The sequence below is a fragment of the Chlorocebus sabaeus genome, chromosome 1 (assembly GCF_047675955.1).
Source record: "Chlorocebus sabaeus isolate Y175 chromosome 1, mChlSab1.0.hap1, whole genome shotgun sequence".
Lineage (NCBI taxonomy): Eukaryota > Metazoa > Chordata > Mammalia > Primates > Cercopithecidae > Chlorocebus > Chlorocebus sabaeus.
The window spans coordinates 46,090,974-46,103,044 of NC_132904.1; positions in this window are offsets into that span (position 1 = coordinate 46,090,974).

Below are 12,071 nucleotides of genomic sequence, written 5' to 3' on the forward strand. Positions count from 1 at the left end.
TCTTAATCAGTTTGACCATAAGGTAAGATTCTCATAAATCTTTTTAATAACTCTCAGTTTTCTATTAAAGAGCAGATCAATGCTCTAAGAAACCCCTGTTGTGCTTTTTTTTTTTTTTCTTTTGAGACAGAGTTTAACTCTTGTTGCCCAGGCTGTAGTGCAGTGGAGCGATCTCAGCTCGCTGCAACCTCTGCCTCCTGGGTTCAAGCGATTCTCCCGTCTCAGCCTCCCAAGTAGCTGAGATTACAGGCACATGCCACCACACCCAGCAAATTTTCGTATTTTTAGTGGAGATGGGGGTTCATCATATTGGTCAGGCTGGTCTCAAACTCCTGACCTCAGGTGATCCACCTGCTTCGGCTTCCCAAAGTGCTGGGATTACAGGTGTGAACCACCACGTGCAGCCCTGTTGTGCTTTTAGTCCAATGTTCAATTTGTGCAAAAATTGAATAATACCCCTTTAACTTTAGCCATATGTTCACACATAGAATTTTTTTATAAGGTTAATCTTTCACAAACCTTCCACAACTTGCTTAAACATTCAGCTTTAACCTATCTAACTTAAAACAATCCTTTAACTCTCTAAACTGGGCAAAAAAAAAAAAAAAAAAAAAAAAAAAAAATTCCACATTCCCATGCCTTCTTATAATCTTTTACCAAAAGCACATTCTACTTTCCTTACACACATTGCATGTAAAACTGTTTTTCCAGTAGTCTCAAGTACATGCTACACTGTGAACTCTTAGCAATTTTTATGTTTGATGAAAACCCTGGTAAGTGATTTTAATTATGTACCAGGTGTGGAGCCTAGAACACTAGACAGAGGTGCAGATAAGGTCTGACTCTTTCTGGCATATGTTAGGGGACAAGGCTAACTCCACATATCCCCAGGCCTTATCTAGAATCTAATGGCTCCAAAGCAGGTAAGTTGAATAATTTTCAAATGGCAGAGAAGCAGTTTATGACCCTAAAGAATTTAGCAAACCTAATATGCGGTCTGCCTAATTTAGACCAAATGTCTGAATTATGAAGACATTTTTAGCCAATAATCTTTAAAATTGTCTTTATTTCCCAAAGATTACTAAAGTCACATAAACTAAGACAGTACAGTTTTTACTTTTCTGAGAAAATATTTGATTTAAATGCTATTTTTAAAGCCAAATCAGAGCTCTTTTATATAAACATCACACACACAACACACATAATACACAGACAGACAGAAGATTCAGTAGTTATAAGATTTTTTTCATTTGTCAGTTTTTGTTTCTTAATTAGATTGCTGGCTTCAGGGTGAAGCCCGTGGAGGAACAGGGCCAGGAAAACATGCAGTTTCTAGGGCGTAATAAGCAAACACAGCTGGAAGGTAAAACAGATCCCCAAAACCAAGGGTCCCACTTCTATAGTGGATCCTGGATCTCCAAAAGAAAGAAACACTACAAAATAAGACAGTGCGATGATTTTACAGTGCCTTTTATTTCGAGGCAACCCAAAGCCAATCAGCCCATTCTGTAATCAGCCCATCCCCTCTGAGAGTCTTATTTCTCAGTCCAGGAGTGGAGACGTTTCCATATCTTCCTGGTAGCCAGGAGCATGCTTCTCTCAGTCAAACATGCAAATAACTAAGTATTTCCCCATAATTGCCATTAGCCATCCCTAAAAGTATATTTCCCGCCCAGTTATTACACATCAAAGCTCTCTTATAGTGTGAAGTAATTTCTGATACCCCCAAATATAAAAATCATCAGATAACCCAATGCAACACAGAACAAAGCCTTGGATTTTGAGAGGGATCTTTCCACTCTCAATTCCTGGGGTTTCACGATAAAAACAGAGGTTTTCCCCAAAACGTGCTTATAAGAAGGCATGGGAATGTGGTGCCACTGTTTTTCCAAAGGAGTCCCAGGCTGTTAGGAAGTATCTTAGGTCCTCTCATGTGTGCATCAAGAATGGCAAGAAGATGAAATGGAGAAAAACAGTTCAGTTGACTGAGAAGAAAAAAAATTTTTTTCTTTGGGAAAATAAGATCCAAGAAGAGAAGAAAAACACAAAGGCCTTTTAAATATATGTACAGCTTGGATATATGCTTTTAATTAAACTGACTTAACCAGATTTCTTATTAGCAGACTCTAGCCAGGACAAACAGCCAATATTTCTGGCTTTTGAATTTTACCAGAGGTAACTTCCCATAAGCCTTAACTAAGGTTACGACTTAACCACGGGTGTACAAGCTATTTTCAAAGAGGTGGTTAGTAGTTTTTACAAAATCTAGAATCTCCAAAGGTAACTCAGAGAAAGGAAGGTTCAAGAAGGGAAGTCAGAAGTTGTTCATGAGAATCAATAAGTGGCAAAGGTCACATAGATATCAAACCAGAAAGGATTCATTCTCTCAACCAGGAATTGAACCCAGGCTGCCATTGTGAAAAGACAAAGCCTTAGCTACTAAACTACACATTGGACAGTTTCCATTGCTCTTCCCAGAAGGAGCCTAGAGCAGTCAGTCTTGAGCTTGCAAAGGCTTTTAAGTGCTTGAGATAATTTCTAGAGCAAACTATAACACGAACTCCAAAATTCCTATCTTCTTGATGGCAGAGAACAAGAGAAAGTATTACCACCTGGTTACAAGGGTCAAGCTCCCAAGGACATAAAACAAGAAAACAAGGAAACCTTATCCCATTTTTTTGTTTGTTTCAAGGACTTGCAGCAAAGCTTATATCTGACTAGTTTGCTGGGCCAGCTAGAGTAGCAGGTTTATAGAGGTCTTAAGCCCACATCCTATTCTATGGCACACCTTTTCATGACAGGATGGCAAAGACAAATTCAAAACACAAAACACAACAGATTCACTACAGCTTAAGACTAGCCTCAGAAATCCATTTTCTTATTAATCAATTCCCTTGCAAGAGAGACAAACAGTGATTTTTATCATTTATTCAACAGGTTTGCACAAAGAGGTCAGAAGTCTGACTGGTAAGAAATTCTTACCCTTTTGCCAGGATGCCAGGTTTCTGGGTTCCCTTTTTCTCTAAACGACTTTGATGGCCCGGCTTGCTGCACTATAGCTATGGGGGTCAAGCCACCTTACAAAGGAGAATCATCTTTTACCATTTTATGGAATCACAGGCAAAAAGCCTCTTGATTTTGTAAGATGCTGCCCAACGGGTTGCATGGGGTAACCGATTTACATTTTCTATTCCAGCCAGAGAAAAATATGTGTGACAGGCCTGGCATGGTGGCCCATGCCTGTAATCCCAGCACTTTGGGAAGCCAAGGCAGGTGGATCATGGGGACTGAGGCAGGAGAATTGCCTGAACCCAGGAGGCAGAGGTTGTAGTGAGCCAAGATCGCACCATTGCACTCCAGCCTGGGTGACAAGAGTGAAACTCTGTCTCAAAAAAAAAAAAAAAGAAAAAGAAAAATACGTGTGATAAAACCTAGACATTAGCCACTCTGCTTAGTGCCCATTATCAAACTGGCAAGGCTCAAACTTGCCCCAGGTTGGGCCCTGTCATGTTTGATCCACTCAAAGTCGGGTGGAATGACTTCCAACCAGGAGTTTCAACACGTGGTCTCTGGGCAAGATGGAAGAGTGGACAGTTGCCCTGGGTGACAGAAAAGGTGGGAAGAAAGGGAAAGGAGAGAGAGACAGAAAAGCATTGCCTGAGGTGGGGTGGGGAAGGCAAGAACATCAGGGAGAGCAGAGAAAGACTCACCTGTTGCAGCCACACATCATGAAGGGATCTTTACCAGCAGTCCCTTCAGTTGTCAACTGTCCCACTTTGGGGAGAAAAAAAGCTCCCCATGTCCAGTGATGCTGTACATGCCGAATTCTGACACCCACAGTAGTCAGCAAAGAGTACAAGGCAGATTAGTTCAATGAGAATAGCGGTTAACATCCCATTGTGCCAAATCCATTTTTAACCAAGAGGCACTTTACTGAGGGGGGGCCTCTAACCCTTTAAATATTAGGAAAAACTCTAACTTTCCTAAGTTGGGCCTCGAACCCAATCCCATTTTTTACCCAGGTAAAATGAACCCCACCACTTACCCAAAGTCGGACAGTTGGTGCTGGGCAGACAATTTTCCTTTGTGTCAAGGGTGTCTTCAGTATAGTCCCTTCGTGGTTTGCCAGGAAGATGTTACCAGAAAGGGGTCCTGATCCAGACCCCAAGAGAGGGTTCTTAGACCTCATGCAAGAAAGAATTGCAGGCAAGTCCAGAGAGTAAAGTGAAAGCAAGTTTATTAGGAAAGTTAAAGAATAAAAGAATGGCTACTCCATAGGCAGAGCAGCAGCGTGAGCCGCTCAGCTGAGTGTACTGAGGGTTATTCATTGATTATATGCTAAACAAGGGGTAGATTATTCATAAGTTTTCTGGGAAAGGGGCAGGCAATTCCTTTTAGACCATATAGGGTAATTTCCTGACATTACCATAGCATTTGTAAATTGTCATGGCTTAGCTACTAAGCTACAGCATTGGGCAGTTTCCATTGCTCTTCCCAGAAGGAGCCTAGAGCAGTCAGTCTTGAGCTTGCAAAGGCTTTTAAGTGCTCGAGATAGTTTTTAGAGCAAATGATAACATGAACTCCAAAATTCCTATCTTCTTGATGGCAGAGAACACGAGAAAGTATTACCACCTGGTTACAAGGTCTTTTAGCATGCTAATGTATTATAAATGGTCTATAATGAGCAGTAAGGACAACCAGAGGCCACTTTCATCACCATCTTTGGTCTTAGTGGGTTTTGGCTGGCTTCTTTTCTTTTTTCCTTATTTTTATTTATTTATATATTTTTCTGAGATGGAGTCTCACTCTGTTGCCCAAGCTAGAGTTCTGTGATGTGATCCCAACTCACTGCAACCTCCACCTCCTGGGTTCAAGTGATTCCCCCACCTTAGCCTCTCAAGTAGCTGGGATTACAGGCGCCTGCCACCACACCCAGCTAATTTTTGTATTTTTAGTAGCGATGGGGCTTCACCACATTGGCCAGGCTGGTCTTGAACTCCTGACCTCAAGTGATCCACTCACCTCGGCCTCCCAAAGTACTGGGATTACAGGCATGAGCCATCGTACCCGGCCTTGGCTGGCTTCTTTACTGCATCCTCTTTTATAAGCAGTGTTTTTGTGACCTGTATCTTGTGATACCAGTCATGCCAACCTCCTATCCCATCCCGTGACTAAGAATGTCTAACCTCCTGGGAATGCAGCCCAGTAAGTCTCAGCTTTATTTTACCCAGCCTCTATTCAAGATGGAGTCACTCTGATTCAAATGCTTCTGACATATTGATGGGGGCATCATCAGGTCTTGAGACACAAGTGGATTTCTCTAACTATAAAGCTGCCAAACCAAGAGTCTTCTAACAGGGTTTAATACCAGGATGCCCCAAATGGAATCCCTCTCAGTGAGTGTGTTGTGGTCTCTGAGTACAGCCCTCTCACTGACTCCAGTCCCTTCTACCCCCACCCCATCCAGACCCGAAGCTCTCAAGGGTGCACCTTTGAACTGCTTCTTCCTTCGTGTTGGGAAGTTAGTATGAGGAAGTAGAAATAAGAAAGAAGTGTCTGGGGATTGGGCAGGAGAATGGCCTTCAAGGGAAATAAAAAAAAACCTAGAAGATCGCACCCACCAAACCCCAGGACCCTGAATTAATAATTGTCTCCTCAATACCTGAGAACCAGTCTTGGGATAATAGGGCAAAGCAGACCTCCCTAACTCTTTCTCTCAGAGACCCCATCTTCCCAGACACTCATCTCCCCTGCCCAGACCTTTCCTCTAGTTAGCCTCACTCAGATATAATAATTAATTCATGTAACTAGGCCAGGCACAGTGGCTCATACCTGTAATCCCAGCACTTTGGGAGGCCAAGGCGGGCAGATCACCCGAGGTCAGAAGTTGGAGACCAACCTGACCAACATGGCGAAACCCCATCTCTACTAAAAATACAAATCAGCCAGACATGGTGGTGCATACCTGTAATCCCAGCTACTCAGGAAGTTGAGGCAGGAGAATCTCTTGAACCCGGGAGGCGGAGGTTTCGGTGAGCCGAGATTGCACCATTGCACTCCAGCCTGGGCAACAAGAGTAAAACTCCGTCTCAAAAAAAAAAAAAAAAAAATATATATATATATATATATATATATATATATAATTAATGTAACTGGTATTTATTACCCACTTATAACAGGCCAGGGTATATCTGGGGCACAGACATGAACAAAGACCTTCCCTGTCCTCATGGAGCTCACCAGCTGGCAGGAGAGGCTAACACAATGACCATGGCCTCAGCTTCCCTCCTCCACCCTGCCTCACTCTCCTACAATCTCGCAAGACCAGAAAAATGGGCAGGGACAGCGAGAGCTTGCCGGGCCTTCAGGGAGATTCCTCCCCACAGACCAGAAGCGGAACAAAGGGCAATGAGGCTGAGGCACCCTGTCCAGCGGTCGGGAGAGTTATTTGTGTTACCTCAGGCCTCTCCCAACCCTTTCCTTGGCTTCCTGCCTCCCATTCAGAGAAGATGAGGCTTTTGGGAGCATATAACACTCTTGTATTACAATAGGGTTTAAACAGTAAACAAAAAAGCTGGAATTGTGACCATATTCCTTTCCCTGCCCCAAGTCCTGATGGCTCCCAACCTCAAGGTGAGGATGCAGAGCAGTTCCCCATCCCTCTAGAAGTGAAAAATCGACCATTCTGCTCATTACTACACACACACACACACACACACACAGCTCCTGCAACAAGCACCTAAACTTCCGTTGTACTGGGAAATGTTTTAAATGACTTCCACCTGCTGCAGGAGAGCCAGTCAAGCAAACGCTCACACTGTGGAAGTGAGACTGCATTGAAAGCAGTCACAGGCCGGGCGCAGTGGCTTAAGCCTGTAATCCCAGCACTTTGGGCGGCTGAGGTCGGGGGGATCACTTGAGGTCAGGAGTTCGAGACCAGCCTGGCCAACATGGTGAAACCCCCGTCTCTAGTAAAAATACAAAAATTAGCCAGGCATGGTGGCAGGCGCCCACCTGTATGCACCCACCTGTATGCACCCACCTTTAACACATACGTGTGTGCATATATATACATATACACATGTATATCTATATACACATATATATACATGTATGTGTGTATATATATATACACATACACATATATATTTTAAGACAGAGTCTCATTCTGTATTCCAGACTGGAGTGTTGTGGTGCAATCTTGGCTCACTGCAACATCTGCCTCCCAGGTTCAAGCAATTCTTCTGCCTCAGCCTCCCGAGTAGCTGGTACTACATGCATGCGCCATCACGCCCAACTAATTTTTTTATTTTTAGTAGAAATGGGGTTTTACCCTGTTGGCCAGACTGACCTCGAAGTCTTGACCTCAAGTGGTCCGCCCTCCTTGGCCTCCCAAAGTGTGAGATTACAGGCATGAGCTAGCACGCCCAGCCAAGAAAACAATTTATTTTTTGATATGCCAATGCCTACCACAGGGCCTTGCACATGTGAGCATTTATTTAAAAGTTAACACATAACAGTCTTTAAGGAGGTGCATCTTTATGTGGGAGACAGACATAAGAATCAGTAAATCTGCAAATAGATTGAGTACCAAGAAAGGATATCTGAAAGGAACTAATGCTGCCTTCAGAGAGAGATGTCTGAGAAGGCTTCCTAGGGAAGGGACATCTGATAGCTTAAAACATAGGCAAGGTTGGGGCCAGGCACGGTAGTTCACACCTGTAATCTCAGCACTTTGGGAGGCCGAGGTGGGCAGATCACTAGGTCAGGAGTTCGAGACCAGACTAGCCAACATAGCGAAACCCTGTCTCTACTAAAAATACAAAAATCAGCCAGGCGTGATGGCGGGCACCTGTAATCCCAGCTACTCCAGAGGCAGGAGAATCGCTTGAAACCAGAAGGCAGAGGTTGCAGTGAGCCAAGATCACACCACTGCACTCCAGCCTGGGCAAAAGAGCAAAACTCCGTCTCAGAAAAAAAAAAAAAATGGCAGGGTTCACCAGCCAGAATATCGCACGTGTGCGAAGATTCAGAGGAGTGACAGAAAATGACTATGTGTGTCTGCAGCTTAGGGTACCAGGGAGAATGGTGGGCAAGGAAGCAGGAAAAGGTGTGTGTTTGAGAGCCAGATTGGGGTGGGCCTGCTCTGCTACAGAGTTTCAACTTTGTGATGAAGTTCAGGGCAGCCATGAGGATTTTCAGATAGTGGGTGAATTATCAGATTTTCACTGTAGAAACATCATTCTAGCAGCAACCAATGTGGAGAATGGGAGGGCATAGTCAGTACTGGAGGCAAGGAGAGCAATTAGGAAGCTGTTGCAATAGTCCACAAGAAGGATGCAGAAGATCTGAACTGGAGTACTGGCAGCGGAGTGTGGAGGGGAGGCATGAAGACCCATTCAAAAGATTTTTAAGCAGTTCCTTCCAGTATCATGATTCTGTCATCCCAGTGTGGCCCTTTTCAAAACTTGGGGGAAATATTTTTTGCCTTATAGGCTATTATAAAGAACGTTTATGGTTATGAAAGTAACATAGGCTGGGCGTGGTGGCTCATGCTTGTAATCTCAGCAATTTGGGAGGCCGAGGTGGGGGGATTACTTGAGGTCAGGAGTTTGAGACCAGCCTGGACAACATAGTGAAACCCCGTCTCTACCAAAACTACAAAAAGATAAATAGACAAATAAAATAGCCAAGCATGGTGGCAGGTACCTATAATCCCAGCTACATGGGAGGCTGAGGCAGAAGAATCGCTTGAACCCAGGAGGCAGAGGTTGCAGTGAGCCGAGATTGCACCATTGCACTCCAGCCTGGGCAACAAGAGGGAAACTCCGCCTCAGAAAAAAAAAAAAAAAGTAACATACATATTGATTATGAGAACTTTAGAAAACATAATAAAGCATAAAGAATATAATATAAATCACTGGCCGAGCACAGTGGCTCAGCCTTAAATTTTTATTTCATGCATTTTTCTTGACCCTTTGACACTTTCTATCTATACAAAGTCCTAATGTATTGCAGCAAGTTATGTAATAATTAAAATTAATATATCAATGTTTCATAAAGTACACAAGCAATAAGACAATTGAGGCTGTTGGGAAATATCTGGGGAAGGTTGCAGATGGCAAGATTTGTTTGGACGCGGCAACCAAGCTTCCTAAGTTGTGACCTTAAAAAGTGGTGTGAGAGGCCAGGCACGGTGGCTCACCCCTGTAATCCCAACACTTTGGGAGGCCGAGGTGGGTGGATCACCTGAGGTCAGGAGTTCAAGACCAGCCTGGCCAACATGGTAAAACCCCGTCTCTACTAAAAATACAAAAATTAGCCAGGCATGCCGGCAAGTGCTTGTAATCCCAGCTACTCAGGACGCTGAGGCAGGAGAATTGCTTGAACCCAGGAGGTGGAGGTTGCAGTGAGCCGAGATCAAGCCACTGTACTCCAGCCTGGGCCACAGAGCAAGACTCCATCTCAAAAAAAAAAAAAAAAAAGTGCTTGCCTGTGACCAGAGGGGAAGAATCAGCTCTTTTGGTGATCACATTGCCCCTGCTGCCTTAGGCTGAGGTTGTAGTTAACTAAATTCCAAAATATTTTCTTCCATCCTGTACTTCACACTTTTCTGGATCTAAATTCAGGACTTGATATTTTTCCTATCATGTTTCATCTGCTATCTTCCTGACCGGGGAGAGCTTTGTGGATCCAGATGATTCTGGCAATGAATTCCACAAGTCCTGTCAACCCCCTCTGCTATGGACTGAACTGTGGTCCCTCAAAATTTGTAGGTGGAAGCCTTAACCCCCAATGTGATGGTATTTGGAAATGGGGCCTACGGGAGGAGGTTAGGATTAGATGAGGTTATGAGTGTGGGGTGCTCATGTTGGATTAGTGCCCTTATAATAAAAGACACCAGAGAGCTGCTTGTGATTTCTCACTCCCCCAACCCCAAACCATGTGAGGAAGGAAGCCCTCATGAGAATTCAACTATGCTGACACCGTAATCTTGGACTTCCAGCCTCCAGAACAGTAAGAAAATAATGTCTCTTTTTTAAGCCATCCAGTGTATGGTAGAGTTGACCCTTGAGCAACACAAGGGTTAGGGGAACCAACCCACCACATAGTCAAAAATCCACATATAATTCTTGACTCCCCCAAAACATAACTAATAGCCTACTGTTGGCCAGAAGCCCTGCTGATAACATAAACAGTAAGTTAACACATCTTTTGTATGTTCTGTGTGTTATATACTTTATTCTTACAAAGTAAGCTAGAAGAAAGAAAATGTTATTAAGAAAATCATAAGGTAAAATATATATACTATTCATTATGTGGAAGCGGGTCACCACGAGGGCCTTCATTCTCATCATTCTCACAGTGAGTAGGCTGAGGAGGTAGGGGAAGAGGAGCAGCTGGTGTTGCTGTCTCAGGGATGACAGAGGCAAAGGAGGTGAAAGGGGAAACGAGAGGTAGGCACACTTGGTGTAACTTTATGAAAACATGTTGTAATTTGTCTTTTTTGCTATTTTCATTTCTCTAGATTTTTTTTCTATACAGTACCAATCCTTCTCCAACCATTTGCTTTAGTTTCAGTCTCTGTATCATAGAAAAGTTCATGTCGTAAAAGAAGTCAAAAGTGGCCGGGCGGGGTGGCTCACGCCTGTAATCCCATCACTTTGGGAGGCCAAGGCAGGTGGATCACTTGAGGTCTGGAGTTTGAGACCAGCCTGGCCAACATGGGGAAACCCCATCTCTATTAAAAATACAAACATTAGCCGGGCACGGTGGCTCAGGTCTGCAATCCCATCACTTTGGGAGGCCGAGACAGGTGGATCACTTGAGGTCAAGAGATTGAGACCATCCTGGCCAACATGGTAAAACCACATCTCTACTAAAAATACAAAAATGAGCTGGGCATTGTGCTGTGAGTCTATAATCCCAGCTACTTAGGAGGCTGAGAGACAGGAGAATGGCTTGAAGCCGGGAGGCAGAGGTTGCAGTGAGCTAAGATCACACCACTGCACTCCAGCCTGGCAACAGAGCGAGACTCCATCTCAAAAAAAAAATATATATATATATATACACACACACACACACATATATATATATATATATATATATATATATATATATATATATATGTAACTTAGCCAGGCGAGGTGGTACACACTAATAATCCCAGCTACTCTGTAGGCTCAGGAATGAGAATTGCTTGAACCCAGGAAGTGGAGGTTGCAGTGAGCAGAAATTGCGCCACTGCACCGCAGCCCAGGCAACAGAGCTAGACTCTGTCTGAAAACAAAAAACAAAACAAAACAAAAAAACAACAGAGCAACAAGAAATCACCTTTTTTTTTTTTTTTTTTTTTTGAGACAGCATTTTACTCTTGTCACCCTGGCTGGAGTACAGTGGTGTGATCTCGGCTCACTACAACCTCCACCTCCCAGGTTCAAGTGAATCTCCTGCCTCAGCCTCCCAAGTAGCTGGGATTACAGGCGCCTTCCACCATGCCCAGCTAATTTTTTGTATGTTCAGTAGAGATGGAGTTTCACCATGTTGGCCAGGCTGGTCTCAAACTCCTGACCTCAGGTGATCCACCTGCCTCGGCCTCCCAAAGTGCTGGGATTACAGGCGTGAGCCACCGCGCTTGCCCTAAGAAATCACTTTTTACTGTGATGTGTAACTTACTGGAGAGATGAACGGCTCACTTGTTCACTCAGAGATGATCAGCATCACACACTGTTTTAAGTGGGTACTCATAATGCTTGAGCTCACCACAACAGCAACAAGAAGTGGCTAGGAAATTATTATAGTAGTATAATATATCCTACTGTTATTGTATACAGTTATGATTTAATACTGCATCTTTACATTTATATAAGTTTCTCTTGACTTCAAATGGCGCCATGTGCTGTCTATGTGTGTATACGTTTTTATGAACTTTAACTTTTTATAATAGATTTGTGTATATTTTATGGTAGTAAGTGATAAAATATAGACTAATATCTACATGTATTTTATGTATTCATGACATACCAAACTTTTTCTTATTTTTGATATTTATTTCCAGGCTACATGGTTCA